The following is a 15873-nucleotide window of genomic DNA, read 5'->3' as shown; positions in this document are numbered from 1 at the left end:
AGGAGAACCCACCATGCCCTGCAGGCCTGTAACCGCACTCCCAGTCTAAGACGGGCTGTCTCGTGTTTCTGAATACAGGGAGGCCACAAAAGAAGTGGAGGAGCCATACGTATAACACTGGTGAATAACCCCGGAAGCCCATCTAGTTTTGAGGAACGCTTAGTCTCCTGCAACCACAGCATCTCAGCTAGAGCCATGCCTTGCGAAGGCAGGAAATCCTCAACCCCCCATTCTTCTCCACTCGAGGTGTGTGTGGTTCAGCCAACATCACCGTGTCCCTCATCCCGCTGTAGCCTTCCAACTGGCTTTCTCATGAGAAAAATACACTGCAGCGGGGCAGGCCATCATGACCCTGGTCTGCATTAGTAACGAACGACATTTCTCACATCCATCACGCTGTGAGCCAGGAGCTGTTCCAAGCCTCCCACGTATATTAGTTCACTGAGCCCTCCGCCAGGGTTAGGAGGAGGGTACTAGCACTATGCCCTGAATACAGACGAGGGGACTGAGGTTTGAGGCTGAGGAGGACTGAATAACTAGTCCCAGGTCACATAGCAAGTGCCACAGGAAGTGGTGATAGACTCCACAGATTCCTGCCATGCTCATGTCTGCAAACATCCAAGCGTTCCTAGTGCAGTCTCTGAGGTCACAGAGGCGGTCACATACATGTCTCCACAAGTCTCAAGACCAAGACCCGCCCACGCCCTATGGGTCCTCTCTCCCCGTATTTGCCGACATGGCTCACGTACCTGTCCTCTGTCCTGGAGGGGATCAAGAAAAGAGTACTCAGGACTCTTCCCACCAAGTCATCCCAAATGGACACTGTTCCCATATCACCCTTTATTTCGATGGCAGCCTGGACTTGAGCGGCAGACCCATGGAGGTGTGACAACCTGCTAGCTGTGTGACCCTGCCACCCAGGGCTTCTGTCTGTAACATGAGAATAATCATAGCATCTATTTCACAAAATTTCCTGCGGTGGATCAGTCGCATGGAAAGCGGACAGCAGCGTGCCCGGCACAGAGGAAGCGCTCAAGCAAGGTGATTGCTCCTGAGGACTCATTCCTGGGAAGCTTCTCTTTCCCCCGCCCAGGCACCTGACCGTGGCTGGAGGGCATCCAGGAACAGTGCCGGTTTGGGCTGTGGACCCACCGTTAACCCCTCCAGCCTCACAGCTGGGCAGCCCTCCCCTGCCTGACCCAAACCTTCCACCAGCTCTACCGGGGAATCGACCTGATCCTCCGGGTCTCCCTCCAGATGAAAACCTCACTCCACCTCGGGGCTGAGGGCTTCTCCCCAAACCCTCCTGAATGAAGCAGCGCTCACGGGGCCCGTGGATAAAGAGGGGTGTGAAAAGAGGGCACTCGGGGAAAGGCAAGAGGGACAAGTTCCTAAAACGTCTAAAAGACGGTGTAAAATCGGATGCCGGGGGCGCGGGCGCCGCCCCATCGCGCTGCCCGTTGAAGATGTCCCGCCGCCCGGGGGGCGCTCCCAGCCCCGGAGGACCCCCGGGAAGGCCTGGCTGGGTCGCAGGGAGAGGCGGCGGGGACCCGGGCCGGACAGGGGCCCGCCGCCCGTCGTTCCTCCCCGCGCCCGCCGCCCGGTCAGGGCTGGAGGCGGCCGGTTCGCCTAGCCGGAGCGGGACCGGAGCCCCGCTACCCCCGCCCACGCCCGCGCCCCAGGGACGGCCACGCCCTCTCGCCGCTCCGGGACTCACCGCCTCGGCGCCCACGGCTCTCCCAGGCTCACCGTGTGCAGCTGCCCAGGGCGCAGGCGCGCGGTCGCGCTGCGGACTACATCTCTGAGACCCACATCTCTGAGACTCACTGAGGCCAAGGCGCCCGAGCTGGCTGCGCCAGTGCTAGAGTTGGGCTCCTTGGTCTGGACTTGAAGCTTGGGGCCGCCGGCTTCTACCAGGCTGCCCATTCTTGTAAGGGGCCCTAGGCACCTTCGCAAGTGGGCGCGGCTGATTTTTCTCCCAGGAGAAGGGCTTCTGATGGTGAAAGTGCAGGAGCTCCTGCCCATCGGATGGTTCTGCTTCCAGGAGGTCGCTGATATCAGGAAAACCCTCAGGCTGCTCCTGGAGCTTTGCCATGGGTGACTTAGGCCTGAGATCCCCACCATGGAGCATCTGGTGCTGCTGGTGTATCTGTGGTTTGGTTGGCTCCGAAGACTGGGACATCACGGAGTCTTATTTCCCCATCCGGATTTCCTTGATTGCCCTGAGTAGACCTCTCATGGGTGAGTGACTTTGTGTAGTTTAGTCTGGAACTTTCATCTTCCAGATTTTCCCCCGAGCGCACAGAGTGAACAGTGAAGAGCACCTGTTTCCACGGGGAGGCAGCGTTGCTGCTGCAATAGTTGGTGTCAGCTCTGGAGAGCGATCAAAGGGGTTCAAATCCTGGCTCTGCTCGCTGCGCACTAGCTGTGGGACTTTGGGCAAGTTACTATTCCTCCTCGGGCCTCCAGTCCTCCGTTGGTAAAATGGCTTCTGGGACTGTTTGGAGGATTAAAGGGGGAGAGAGCAGCATGTACGGTTTAGTCGCGCTGCTGGCACGGAGTTAGTGCTTAAAACTGTTAGCTGTTTTTATGTTAGGGTCGGCAGTCTGGTCTCCTCTGCAGAGCTGGGTCTCAGTTAGTGGTGAACTTAGAAAACGCGTTTGGCACCGAGGCTTTGAGGTCACTGCCCCCAGGGCCCCCCAAGTTAGCTTATCTAGCAGTGAGGAACCAGAGCTTCTGGAAAAGGGGAGGGAGGGAAAGGGGGAGTGAAGTACATCAGAAGATCTATGGGGGAAAGGTGTGCCCTGGGAAGGACCCTCTCCCACACCCTCCACACACAATCACACGCACACATTTTCACTCGTGGACATGGCATCGAAAACCCTTCTCGTTTAAACCATCCTTTTCTCTTGTTGGGTCCGAAGAGATAGACTGGTTTCCTGTTGACGGTTTGCCCTCAGAGTCCTGTAATAATTTCCCTTTCTCTTAGGCCCTGTTGTGATGATAAGAGATGGCAGATTGGCTCCTACGTTAGAAACAGTGGGCTGGGCACACAAGTGCTTTTGGAGGAGCCTTTGCTTCAGGAAACAGCATGAAAGTCACTGAGCTTCAAGCTGGAGCCAAGGGACACTCAGGGAAGCCCTGGCCCCATTCTGCATTAGCCACTAGCCCTCAGCTCGAAAAAGAGACCCCCCCAAGCTGTAAAAGCCAGGTGAGGAACAGTTATCTGGGCAGGTGGCAGGGAAGAAGGGCTTTGGAATGGCCTCACTGACACCAGCAGGATAGAGGAGAGCTGCTAAGAAAAGCGATTTTCTGAAGTCAAGGTTCTTGAATATGGAGTGAAGACCTCAGAAATGGTGATTTGGGTTTTTCTGGAGGGGAGAATCCCCTAGTAGAGTCCTTCTTTTAAATTAAACTTTTAGTTTTAACATTATTGTAGATTGACATGCAGTTGAAAGAAACAGACAGATCTCCTTTGGCCTTTACCTAGTTTCCTCAGTGGTAACATCTTGCAAAACTACAGTACAATCCACAATCAGGATATTGACATTAACACAGTCGATACAGAACAGTTCATCACAAGGATCCCTCCTGTTGCTATTTTATAGACTCACCCACATCCTCTCCTTCCCATTCCACCCATCTCCTACCCATTCCCAGATCCCTTCCCCCTGGCAACCGCTAATCTGTTCTCCCTTTCTATAATTTTGTCATTGCAAGAATGTTTTATAAATGGAATCCTATAGTCTGTAACCTTTTTAGACTGGCTTTTTTTTCCACTGAGCATAATTCCCTGGAGATTTATCCAAGTCCTTCTGTGTAACAATACTCATTCCTTTTTATTGCTGAGTAGCATTTCCTGGAATGGACGTACCACAGATTGTTGAACCAGTCACCCATTGAAGGACACCTGGGTTGTTTCTGGCTTTTGGCCATTACAAATAAGCTGTTATAAACATTTAGTTTGCTGAATTATTTTTATGATTGATGCTTTAAAATCATTGTCAGATAATTCTGACATCTAATTCATTTTGGAGTTAGTGTCGCCTGATTGTCTTTTCTCATTCAAGTTGTGAATTTCCTGGTTCTTTGTATGCAGGATGATTTTTCATTGTGTCCTGGACATTTTGGGTATTATGTTCAGCGACACTAGGTTCTGTTTAAACTTTGTATTTTAGCAGGCAGTCCCCCTGTTTAGGTTTGGCATGCAGGTCCTGGCCTTCTGTTGTGGGCCGTGGTTGTCAAGACAGTACGATTTTCAATAGCCTATGCAGTGCTATTTTGGTATGCTTGGGTTATTGCATGCTGCTGAGGCTTCCACTTGTCCCGGAGGATGCTGCTTGAGGAAATGGAAGGAACTTCCCCAGGCCAGGCCACCTTGTGATTCTAAGTGGGGGAAGGGATTCCGCTGCCTTCAGAAAAAGGAACGTTCCAGTGTTGGGACTTTGTGGAAGCAGGATGCCCCCCTGCCAGTGGGGGCTGGGGAACGTTTCCTGGGCTTGGCACTCTTTGTGGCCTGATTCCTTTGGCTGGTGCCTCCTAGCAACAGAGTGTCTCTGGGTGTGGGAGGGCGGTTTCAGGCCCCCAGAGAAGCAGTATGCTTTCTTGGGCAGGCACTTTGTTGTGGTAGAATCCCCCTTTCTGCTGTTTCTTGGCCTCTTGGTGTCTTTGCATGGGGGAGGGGAGTCTCAGACATGGTGGAGAAGGAAAGCCTTTCCCAGGCTGGGTGCTTGTTTTGGTGGCAAGTCCTTTTCCAGTGCCCCCAGTTACAGATGTCACTGTGTGTGGGGGGGCAGCCTCAGACCCTGTGGGGAGTGGAGTCCTTTTCTCTGTCGTGGGAGGGCCAGCTGGATGGTAGGAGCAGGCCAGCAGGGAAAGACAGCCAGTGTTCCTTTCCTGTGACCCCATCACTTTGGGTATTATTAAGCCTCAGTTGCCCTGTCTTTTCAGAGTATTTAGTCCTAAGGAGCAGGGGCTGGGTTTGGGGGAATGGATACTATGTTGTAATAATCCGTGGGACACACGGGTTACAGGTGCTGTTGTCATTGTGATTTCTATCACCTTCAGCATTATCTGCCCCTGACTTTCTCTCTTTCCTCCTGAGGGGACCATGGAAGACCGGGAGATGATGGACCCAGGTGGCATGGAAGATGCTACTTCCTCCTCGCTGAGTGCTCCTCTTGTGGGAGCCATTGCTGCCGCTTGCAGAGGGTCCTCTCTCTCACCCACACGTGTCCCCCCTGCCCTCCTCATTTGTCTCTCCCACATCTCAAACGTAGGCCCACTCCCCTGCTCCCCCATGAAAGCTGTTCTCCTCACGCCCATATTTTCCCCTCTAGTCCATGGCTCTTTTGTAGAACTGTTCTTGATGCATCTGGGGCTGAAGGGGACCTTGTGCTCTTTCCGTGTCCTGGGTGCTTAGGGGACATGACTGTGTACTTCTCCCAGGAGGTGTGGGGTGTCAGGATCCTAGCAAGGGGGTCCTCTCTAGGGACACAGGACACAGGGCACAGTGCAGGAGACTAATGGAAACGTGGACTCAGTGGGTTAGGACTTCTTTTCCAGGGATGAAGACTGAGCCATTTCTGACCACGATCCTGTCCTTCAGACACTCACCTCCTGACATAAGCTCTGAGTTTTGCCTAGAAACCTGCACAGGAGGCATCCCCTGACCTAATGTCCCCTTGACTAGAGTCAGTTCCACATCCGCCAAGTGGCACAGTGGCCTCAGACTCAAGCCCCAGCTGCCAGAGTTTAAGGAAGGGAGGCGGCCCCGTGGTGGACTTGCTAGGACAGAACAAGTAGAATCCAGTGACCCTCCACCACAGCGTGCCAGGATACTGTGTCTGATCTAAGTTTCTGACTCTGCAATATCCAGGTACCTGTTCTTCTGAATTATCTTACACATTCTGTTCTCCGTTAGTACTTTAGGCTTTTCCCCAAAGTCAAAAATTTCAGGGGCACTGGCTCAATGTTCCAGCTTATCAGCTGTCACGGGCCTTAAAAATTCAGGAAGGAGGGTCTGTGTGCTCAGGGAATTTCATCTAGCATTACTTATAAGTTTGGAAATTTGGAACCAAGGAGTATATCCAAAATAGGAGATTGTCTAAATAAAGATGCATCGATGTGCTGAACTATTATGCAGAAATGTAAAATGATGCCCAGAAAATGTGACCAAAAGTTCATCATTGGACTGTGGTGGAGGGTGGACAGGTGTGCACTGGCCAATTGTTCTAACTTTACTATATGCAGGAAAATTCTGATGAGAAAAGTTTTGGGGAAGTCTTAAATTGATATCATGATTCATGCCACCCAGGGACTCAAAAAAGAAAAAAACACATAAAACAGACCCACGTACATTATGATTACAACCATGTTGAAACACACATGGGAAGAAATAATAACACTTCAATTTGTTGTCATGCATCATGTACATAAAGTGAGTCACCACTGTAAAACAATTACATGAATTCTGAAAGGGGTTACTGTTAGTTTTTTGTTTCCTTTCGTTGGGACCATCTCCTCGTTCTCTATGTCACTTTTCAGCTGCTGCCCAAAGTCGAGCCCAGCTCCTTCAGTGAGTGCCAGATATGGAGGGAAGTTCAGAGCGGTTTCTTGGGGCTGGACTTGTGTGTACATCTCTGTTTGCTGGAGGTGGAGGGAGGCTTTCGTTGTTCCTCTTGTTAGCACAGTACATGAATAGGACTTTTGATTTTTAACCTCATTTTCCTCTGAACCCCAAATCCTTTTCTGGTTACCTATCATTTTCCTTTTTTATCCTTCTGGAGTTTCCCAGTCAAATGTAGTTCTATTTTATATTTATACATAAGAGTTAAGGCTCTTTTATAATATTAACTCACTTTTCAAGGAGCTGACCACTCCAATCATGTTATTTTTATTGTTGTTTTAATTGCAAAAGTGTATATTCTCATTGCAAAAAAATTCAAGTAGTATGAAAGTGTAAAGAAAAAAAATTCATAACCTCCCTTCCCTAATTTCTTTCTCTGGGGATAAGCATAGGGAACATTTTAGAGTGTTCCAAGTAATTGCTGTCAGACTCGCTGAGCATTTTGCAAACATCTGTAGAGGGCAGGGAACCAGACGATCTTTATTCCCCTGGCCTGGTAGAGGAACGTGCTCATATAGAAATCTATTTCCTTCCTTGGGAACAGTCTTAGATTCCCAATCAGGAGGCCCTAGGCATCTAGTGGAACAAAGAGGTAAGCCATGGGATTCCAGTGTCTAGAGTTGGAAGGGGGACCTGGACCCCAGATGCCCAGGAATTCTGGGCAAGGAATGACGAGAGATCTGTCCAGCAAGGCTCCCAACTGTTGAAAGTGAGGCCTTTAGAGGTTTGGGTGTGAGGTCCCTCAGGTCAGGGCTAGCTCACCACTGCTGACAGGGAGGTATATTGCTTACTATGTCCCCACTGTACACTCTTCATCCTTTCTAGGGTGAGGCATGCGAAGTCCCCAAGGTGCAAAATTTAAGGGGGCCCTTGCTCTCAGCCTCACTTGCCTCACCCCAGCCCTGGTCCTGCTCCATCCCACCCATTCCTGAAGGGCTAAAGCAAGAGGCTCAATCAGAGAACTGGAAGGAGGCCCCATAAGGGAATTCCAAGACTGGTCTGAGATCTGTTTCTTAGTGTGATGGCCCCTATAGGGGGCAGATGAGGAACTGAAGCAGAACCTTTCTGGGCTACTACGTATAATCAGAGCAGAAGCTGAAGATTTCCTTTTCTCCAGGATTGAAATAATGTCAATCTTGCTTTCTCTCACTCTACCAGAGGAAGAGATTGGAGAGCTGGGAGTCTCTTTCACCTGAAGAACCACCCCTCTCAGAAGATGCTCCCTGGCTAGGCAATTGGGGATTTTGCCTGGAGTCCTAGGTAGGGAAGGCCTCATGACAGGTCCGAAGGTCAATGGGAACCTCCCCCAGAGGCACAGTCTTTAGCGGAGGCCACAAGTTGCAGAGAACTGGAGAGACCAAAAGAACTGCAGCCAAAGAAACCCCATTTATGTCCCTTGTTTGGAAAAAAAATTTCTTAACTACTTGAACCTAATTAGACACCAGAGAATACAAGCAATGGAAATACTGTGTTTGGGAGTGGAGTGTTGCACAATCTTTGGTGAGAAGCCAAAATTTCTTTCACTAGACAGAACACACCTGGGAGCAGAGGCCCGTAAGTGCCTTGAATGTTGCAAAAGCTTCAGTCAAAATACCCATCTGACGTACTGTTAGCTTAACCCTCACAAGTGAGAAGACTTATCAATGTAATGCATGCGAGGAAAGCTTTTCTTGCAGTTACAACCGCCACAGGAACCAGAGAACACATACAGGTGAAAAGCCCTACAAGTCTCCTGAGTGTTGGGAAGATCGGTACTCAAAGGTCCATATTCCTTAGACATCAGGGAAGTCATACAGAAGAGACACTCTAGAAGTGTCCTGAGTGTGGGAAAAGTTTCTCTCATAGTTCACACCTTGTCATATATGAAAGACCTCATGAGTGAGAGTGACTTTACCCCTTCTCCAAGTGTGGGAAGTAATGAGTGATGGCACCCCCTTTCTTACAAATCATGGACCCCACAAGGCAGAGAAGACACTCTTTGAATGTTTCACTTGTGGAAAAAGCTTCCAACACAGTATGTACCCCACTAGATATCAGAGAACTCATGTAGGAAAGAAACTATATAAATGTCTCCCTGTGGGGAAAACTCTCACAGATCTCCTTCTGGAGTTTCTGTGTGGAGTTCACACAGGAAAGAAACTCTATACCTGTCATGGGTGTGGAGACAGTTTCTCTCACAGCTCCAATCAGATTTATTACCTGAGAGCCCATTCAGATGAGAGAATCTATAAATGTTCTAAACAGGGAGACAGCTCTTCATGGAGTTTATGCCTTATGAGGCATCAGAGAAATCACACTGGATAGAAACAATGGGATTTCAATCTGACCCAGATAAGGTGGCATTTTTAGAGGGCCCTCTTTTTAAGAGCTGTTCTTCCTTGCCCCAACTGACCAAATGACCTCTGTATTTTTTAAGGTAATTATTAAAAAGAAGTAGGGAGGCCATCATGAGGGAGGTAAAAAGGCAAAAATGGATTAAGCATAAAACTAAAAAGGAATTTAAAACTTTATTCTTTCTGAAACAGTGATGATGGCAAGTCTTTGAAGTAACCTCTGAGGAGAATTCTCTAGTAAGTCCTTCCTGTCCTAAGGTGCATCCACCCTCTCAGTATATTTATCCAAGTTGTGACTTGGCTGCCTTACTGTGTCCAATGTTTATCCCAGAAATTGCAGGAATTTGTATGTTTTTTCTGTTATTACATTATCACTTGGGACATTCAGCAGGAGCATTTGGGCTTCTGAGGCCCTTAAGACCAAAGAAGATAGGCTGAGCATCCTGGGAAATAAGTCAGGGATCCTCAAAAGACTGGCTATGAGGTAAAGCCCTTCTGAAGGCCCTGGCTGGGAAGCTGTGAGCAGTCCAAGTCAGCCACCATTGCACCACTTAATGGCCTCACAGGGGTGCCTGTTGGCAAACCAATTATGCAAATGTAATCTCAGACAAAAAGGAACATGCTATTTTCAGGTCATCCCAGGAACTGGCAGAGGAAGCAAGAGTCTGAATTAGTCTACCCTTTGCAGAGATCTAGATTTCCCCTGTCTCTATCAGAAAAAGATAAACAGAGCACTTGAGTCTTGTCCCTGGGTAGAGGATTCCATAGAGGTTGGATTTCCTGGGAAATGTTGAAAATGTGGATCCAAGGGAAAACAAGAATTACTTCCTTCCCTGGCTGAGAGTATATTTGCAGGGTAATAAATATCTTAAGGAAACATAAAAGTGTGGGAATGTTCATTGAGGGCCTTTGCCTTGACTTTTCACTGTTGAACCATCTCCCCTCTGCCTTGGTCAGAGGACTTCCTTTTCTTTGTGGTCTCAGCGGGTTGGTCAGGAAGACTCCGACAAAGGTGGCTGCAAATAGGGTGTGCTTGGGACACCATGGGCTTGGGACAACTATATGGTAACAAAGGTTCAAGCCCAGTGCCTGTTTAGTGTGATGCTGTTGTGAGGTTTCTTCTTCTTCTTCCTATTTCCTCTTCCTTCCGGCACCCAACCCCTCCCTGACCCTCTTTGCTTAGAACATTTACTTTCTTGTGAACTAGATGAAGGAAGATCTAGCTCTTTGAAGACAGAATATTTTGGTTTTCCAAATGGTCCCCAGAAAGAAAGCTAAGATCCTCCTGATATAACCCAGCTCAGTTATTGATCATTAATGATGAGAAGATGTAGGGCAGAGAAAACCAGAAAATTGCATCCTGAGACTATCTTATTAGGGAAAAGCACAACATTTTAGAATGGGGAATTGGGAATAGGAATTCTAGGAGTGTGCATCTATGGGAAAGAGATAGAACACCAGGAAGTATTCTAAGAGTAGGAAATTGTGATGCCAGGAAAGTATCTCAGGATATGGCCCCGAAGGAAGACATCTAACTAACTATTCTTTGGGAGAAAGAGAAGGTGAAAAAAATTCCATTGGCAATAGGCTGTCAAAAATAGCAATTCAGGTGATGGAAACACTCTATGCTTCCCTTTCCTTAACAGACTTTTCTTAGCCCTGCTCAAGTTTAGTATGAGTTTTTCATTGGTTTTCTTAGCCAATTAAAAAATCCTAATGTTTTCTTATTTATCTCCCTTCCTTTGACCCATATTGTTCACAGGAGGAAATAAACCAGTGTTTTTGGGGAGGCAGGGATTAGGAAGACAGGGTGAGGAAGAGGCGAGAGGATTAGAGAGAGATTGATGTGGGATCACCAGTGGTGGGATCAGCGCCAAAGTCAAATAGAGCAGGGCAGGGCTGATGTGTCTGTTGATGCCATGAAATGTGTGAGGAGGAGAAAAGTTGATGTTATTACTAAGCATTCTCTCTGGTTAAGATGGTAATTTATGTGGATTGTAAATCTCATAAGGATGTAACTTCTCCCCATGACTATGGTCACTGTAATATCTCCCATGCATGTCATCAAACTGATGTTGCTCATACTTGGGACATTGTGCCTAGAAGCTGGGGCAAGGAGGAGCCCCAGATAATTTCCCTTAGGCACTAAAAAGGCATTCCAATAGGAGTCTTCACTCAGTCCCTAATTTAGCTCCCCTTCTGGCAAACTTCACATGCATAGCTGTTCTCTGCTTTGTATTCATGAGATGATGTTACACAAAATATTGCATATGAAACACTTAGAGCAGTGTCTGGTGCACACACGTGTTTGTGCCAGCTATGGGCAGATAAAACTGGCAGATTTCCTTTCTTCTAAGTCCCTGGCACTAGGGTCAATGTAAGACAACACTGGAAGCAATTTCAGAGAATAGTCTGCTATTGAACAGCAGGATTGATGACCTCTCATTCTCTTGTAGGCACATTTCAAACAGCAGGTATGAGTGCCTTACTGGAGGCTCCCAGGAGGTCACTGCAAAGGATGAATAAGTTCATACTTTTTACATTCATATTTTTACATTACATGCATACTTTTATGTTTATACTTTTACTCTCTCGTCCTCTCATAAAAGAAACCAGAACAGATTTCAACTGTCTTTTATATCAAAGGGAATGTGACACTAGAGTCATAAGGATCCCTGGCCTCTAAGTCCAAACGGGTATAAAAGGAGACCTGGGGGCCAGCCCCGTGGCTTAGCGGTTAAGTGCACGTGCTCCGCTACTGGCGGCCTGGGTTCGGATCCCAGATGCACACCGACGCACCGCTTCTCCGGCCATGCTGAGGCCGCGTCCCACATACAGCAACTAGAAGGATGTGCAACTATGACATACAGCTATCTACTGGGGCTTTGGGGGAGAAAAAAAGGAGGAGGATTGGCAATAGATGTTAGCTCAGAGCCGGTCTTCCTCAGCAAAAAGAGGAGGATTAGCATGGATGTTAGCTCAGGGCTGATCTTCCTCACACACAAAAAAAGGAGACCTGGGAGATATAGACTGACCCTGAGCAAAAGCCACACCTCCCTGTAGCAAAGAGAGCACATGAGAAGGGCAGAAGGCTCCGGGTGGAGAATCAGTACCACATTTAAGCAATGTGAAAGCCTATGGCATGCCAAGTGTAACAGTGAAAACAAAGCCTGTAGTACCAGGGTGGGACAAGCAGTGTGGAGGAAGTTTTATAACCAAAAAATCATCAAATTGTTTGATTTTTTTTTCAGGAAAATCCTTTAGAAATCACTTTATCTAAATTTTTTTTTACTGCAGTAATAAAGGAACTTACAGGTCTAAACATCATAATCAGAGATTTGAGGTTTTTAACTCAGCACCCCCTTTTTTTTTTTGCTGAGGAAGATTCGCCCTGAGCTAACATCTGTTGCCAATCTTCCTCCTTTTGTATGTGAGCCGCTGCCACAGCATGGCCACTAACAGACAAGCGGTGTAGGTCTGTGCCTGGGAACTAAACCCAGGCTGCCAAAGTGAGGCGTGCTGAACTTAGTCAGTAGGCCACCAGGGCTGGCCCTCAGCATCCTCTTAAGAATAATTTAGAAGCTCATTATTGAATCACTACATCTACTTATATAATTTTGGAATGTGCAAAATCACTACCACTGCTTAAAAGCTGTAATTTATCTAAATGTTTTACAAGTGGTTGAGACATTTGTCTTAATATGTGTTACAAGAAAACCAACTAGCAAAATTATTAGCACTAAGAGAATTTATAACTTTTCTTTCTCCCCAGGAGCTCAATAACAAGATCAGTGAAAGGAAAAATATGTTTATTTTGAAGCATTTTCTTTTACCCTTCAATCTAGCTTGCAAGCAATTTTGAATAAAAATTGACTTCCATTCTTGAAAAGAAGACTCATTTCCTTCTGATCATATAATTTCTTATGAAGAAGGCATTATATGCATTTATTCTACAAGAGAAAAAGTTTAAGATTGCCTCTTGCCTGACACGGGTACTAAGAAAAGTGGCAGTAGGAATGACCTAGGAAAATTAAACAATGTTAGACAATAGTTGTTGATGAAAATTTGCTCATATCACACGCTCAAAGTATTTGATAAATCTTGCAGTTAACATTAATATCCTTATAAAAATCGCCAATAAGCACAAGAAAATATGCTCAATATCATTAGCTATCAGGGAAATGCAAGTCAAAACCACAATAAGATACCATGTCACACATACTATGATGGATATAATAAAAAAGACAGATCATAAGTGTTAGTGGGGATGTGGAGAAATTAGAACCCTCATACCATGCTGCTGGGAATGTAAAATGGTATAGCTTCTTTGGAAAATAGTCTGACAGTTCCTCAAATGGTAAAACATAGAGTTACCATATGATCCAGCAATTATACCTGTAGGTATAATTCATTATTCGTAATAGCCAAAAGGTAGAAAAAACCCTGATATCCATTAACTGATCCTTTTTTTTTTTTTTTTTTTTGCTGGGAAAGATTTGCTCTGAACTAACATCTGTTGCCAATTTTCTTCTCTCATTTTTTTCCCTCCCCAAAGCCTCAGTACATAGTTGTATATCCTAGTTGTAAGTCCTTCTAGTTCTATGTGAGCTGCTGCCACAGCATGGCTACTGACAGACAGGTGGTGTGGTTCCACACCGGGGAACCGAACCCAGGCTGCTGAAGTGGAGCACACTGAACTTTAACTGCTAGACCATGAGGGCTGGCTCTTAAGTGATCCATTTTGTTTATCCATCCCATTGTATGGATATGCCACATTTTGAAATACTAAGTAAAAAGAGAAACTATGTAAAATCTAAAAGGCATTTTCTTTCCCCTAAACACGGCAATGTGTATATCCATACAATGTGGTATATCCATACAAAAGAAAATGTGGTATAGCCACACAAAAGAAAATGTGGTATATCCATACTATGGAATATTATTCATCAGTAAAATAGAATGAAGTACTGATACATGCTACAACATGGCTGAAGCTTGAAAACATCAGGCTTAGTGAAAGAAGCCAGGCACAAAAGATCACATGTTGTATGATTCCATTTATATGAAATGTCCAGAATAGGAAAATGTAGAGACAGAAAGTAGATTAGTGGTTGCTTAGGGTTGATGGTGGGGGGGAATTACGGCAAATGAGGCATTACAGTTAAAGGGTTTGGTGTTTCTTTTTGGAGTGATGTAAACATTCTATAATCTATTGCCATGTTGGTGGTACAACTCTATGCATATAGTAAAAACTACTGACTTTTAGCATACTTTAAATGGGTGAATTGTATGATTTGTAAGTTATATCACAATAAAGCTGTTAAGAAAATCTAATTACTAGAACTAGAAGTAATTTTTAATAGCTCCTTAAATATTATGAGGCCTCAGTTTCAAAAGCTACCAATTTTAGATGGAATCTACTCTGGCACCGTTTTTTGATTACTACTTGTTGCATCAACTTCAGCACAAAATGAAACCTCTGAAATTCATTTTTAGCATCAACAAAATCAAGGAGGTAGTCCAAAGTCTGTCTTATAGCAGATAACTTAAATTCAGCAGTCTGTTGTTATTCAGCAGTCTCTCCTCTTTTCTGAACAACTCCCTCCATAATCACAACTTTGTTGTTTGGAGGCAACCTTTTTCTTCTTCATTCGCATTTAACCACATCCTATCTTCTTCCAAGTTGGTTTCTAATTTTACTTCTCAAGAATTTATCTACAAATGCCCTCTTCCCTGCCTTCAAGATCATATTCACGTTCCTTTCTGTAAAGAAGTTTTCCTATGCAGTTGCTATAGTTATTTGTTTTACTCCATCCCAACTCGTGGCCCAGTTAAAAACTTCAACATTTTTGTGTTATAGGTTTTAATTTTGGAAACTTCTTTTCCTTCTTTGTCTTGCTCATGATGACCTTACTCAAAATTATGAGATTTTCTTCAAGTTGCTTCCACCTATAAAGTTGTTTGCAGTTCAAGATCATACCTTGATTCCTTGGGTGAATCAAGGTTGAAGTGTTCAGGGGAAAGAAAATGCCTTTTAGATTATACATAGTTTTTATTTTTATTATTATTACTGTTTCAAACATATTAGCCAAAATTTAACTATAGACGGCATCTCGGTGTTAGGGGTTTAATTAGAAACCTTTAATTTTGTAGAGCTTTATAAAAGAAAACATGGGGCCAGCCCTGATGGCCTAGTGGTTAAGTTTGGTGTGCTCCACTTTGGTGGCCTGGGTTCAGTTCCCTGGCGTGGACCTACACCACTTGACTGTCAGTGGCCATGCTGTGGCGGTGGCTCACATACAAAAAGAGGAAGATTGGCAACAGATGTTAGCTCAGGGTGAATCTTCCTCAGCAAAAAAAAAATAAATTATAAAAAAATAAATAAAAGAAAATATTGCTCAATGTATGCTTTTACTACTAACCATACTAATAACACATAATGAAATGTTTTAAGTGAATTACAACGTGTATTCCTGGAGTCTATAGTCCTTTTAAAGAATTTTCTCTTTTCTTTGAAGCATATAAACCATAGTAGGTTATTAGGAAAATCGAAGACAGCAGTATACTTATTTCTATATTCATTCTAAATGGTTAACTATATAATTTACAGATAAATTATATTGAAAATAATTACAAGGAAAAACTTTGTGCAGATTAATATATAAACTCCACATGGTTTAAAAAACCTTACTATTTCAAACAAAAACAACAAAAAAAAGAAATAGAAAATGGATTTTTTTCTTTTTGAGGAAGATTAGCCCTGAGCTAATATCTGTTGCCAATCCTCCTCTTTTTTGCTGAGGAAGATTGGCCCTGGGCTAACATCCGTGCCCACCTTCCTCTACTTTATATGTGGGATGCCGCCACAGCATGGCTTGATAAGTGGTGTGTATGTCTGCGCCCAGGATCTAA

The 15873-nt window shown here is 45.4% G+C and overlaps 1 pseudogene; it reads left to right on the top strand.

The window, feature by feature from the left end:
* Nucleotides 1-5110: 5110 nt before the first annotated feature.
* Nucleotides 5111-8932, top strand: LOC101408457 (uncharacterized; annotated as a pseudogene).
* The last annotated feature ends 6941 nt before the right edge of the window (nt 8933-15873 follow it).

Source organism: Ceratotherium simum, chromosome X (assembly GCF_057802395.1).
Source record: "Ceratotherium simum simum isolate JZ-2026a chromosome X, ASM5780239v1, whole genome shotgun sequence".
In the NCBI taxonomy this organism is placed as follows: Eukaryota; Metazoa; Chordata; class Mammalia; order Perissodactyla; family Rhinocerotidae; genus Ceratotherium; species Ceratotherium simum.
This window is presented reverse-complemented; position numbering and strand designations above follow the sequence as displayed.